Source organism: Taudactylus pleione, unplaced genomic scaffold, assembly GCF_031769625.1.
Source record: "Taudactylus pleione unplaced genomic scaffold, aTauple2 ptg000954l, whole genome shotgun sequence".
In the NCBI taxonomy this organism is placed as follows: Eukaryota; Metazoa; Chordata; class Amphibia; order Anura; family Myobatrachidae; genus Taudactylus; species Taudactylus pleione.
In genome coordinates this window covers 183365-185150 of record NW_028285355.1, presented here as the reverse complement: position 1 = coordinate 185150, position 1786 = coordinate 183365, and the positions used below count along the sequence as shown (strand labels likewise).

The 1786-nt window shown below is 41.9% G+C and overlaps 1 pseudogene; it reads left to right on the top strand.

Moving 5' to 3' along the window:
- Positions 1-556: 556 nt before the first annotated feature.
- LOC148473217 (5S ribosomal RNA) lies at positions 557-674 on the top strand (annotated as a pseudogene).
- Positions 675-1786: the final 1112 nt, after the last annotated feature.

Below are 1786 nucleotides of genomic sequence, written 5' to 3'. Positions count from 1 at the left end.
GTGTCCTTGTGGACTGGCTTACATCGGAAAGACAACTTGCACTGCCAGAATCAGAATGGCACAACACCGCACAGCAATTCGACAAGCATTAGAAGGAAAGGAAATAGACCAGCCAGTGGCTCGTCACTTCAAGAACTTCCGACATTCATTATCTACCCTGGTATATAAACTAATCGATCATGTCCCCATCAACAAACGAGGAGGGATAGGGATAAAAAGCTGTTACAACTTGAAACATTTTGGATTCATAAAATGAACACCATATCACCATTTGGTCTCAACGAACAACTCTCCTTTTCCTGTTTTTTCTGAGGTCTTCCTCACATTACTGCGACACAGTGCAGTTACACTCATACTTACAGGGTAGTTGTTACCCACATCTTCAGGTTTCATCATTGCTCTGCTTATTTTATATGTTTGTAATTTTCAAGTTGATTGTTCTCTTCTTAATGCCAGGGGGCATGGATTTGTTTGGAGCCATCTGCTGTGTGTTGATTCGTTGTTGTCTCGGTCTTAGACATATGCAGGATGATCACACTTGGATTTATCATTTTTCTGCTACAGCCATACTACACTGGATATGCCTTATACCGTCTGATCTTTGAAGCTAAGCAGTGTAGGCCAGGCTAGTACTTGAATGGGAGACCATCTAGGAATACCTGGTGCTGTAACATGGAGTTATCCTTATCTGATGTTCATCCGTTTGCATTTGACGTCACTTTTCCTTAGTTCACACAGTGGATGGACTCTTATCAGATTCATCCAGTTGGGCAGTGTTTTCATCATTTGTAATGTGTACTGCAGAGTTCCCTTTTGGGATCCACCAGTCTATATTATATTGCAGACCTGTCAGAGCCATATGACCTGCCATTTGTTCCATATCAGCCTTATATTTTACATTCTTTCGTTCTTGGCTGGGTCAGAACCACTCATTTATTAGCCCATAGGCTTCACATGTTCAGTTTTGGTCATGTGGAGGTTATTTCATCCTCACAAGTTCATATATTGATCATTTATATACATACATTTCTATAGATACATTGCTTGGCCTCATATTCGCGTAAGAGCTTGATAACATGTTTGACCTGTTGGTTCTGATTGTCAACATTACCTAAGATATATGTCACTTACCTGTGATTATCACGAATATTACATGATACAAGCTTTCTTATGTAACAAGATCGATAATATGATAATTTATTACATTGAAATTGTGTTGCCATAATCCACATGTATCATAATGTTGTTTCTGTATTCACATTATTGTTTAATTTGTATGCCACCGCTCGCTTTGCCACCCCACCGGGAATCATTACACAGTATTTCTATGTGTCTGCCTTTTCACAGCGACAGCGTGCAGGCTCCCCAGTGCGCAAGCGGCGGGGATTGCAGCACGCTTTCGTTGCAGAGCCTGTTCTGTGTATTTACATTTAGTCGTCCTGGTTACTTACCATGGCAACCACGTTGTGCGCGATTACATCATTGCGCAAGCGCCTTGTCCCGTGTTGATGACATCATCAGCGGCGTGGTGAGCGGTGTACTTTGTCACTATGGGATGTCACTGGGTATAAAGGTATGCACTGTATCCTCTGTCTGTAGTTCTTGATAAAAGTCGCCAGACTAAAACGTTGAACTTTGACCTTCCTGAGTCGTGAGTCTTCTTTACGCAAGTCCTGTGAGTGCCGCTGTTATTTCCATACATGTTTGGCAGTTTTTCCATTGGAAGGCACCCGGGCAAGTATCAGGTTTTTGTGGAGTGCCGGACATTTTTTGCAGTATATATATG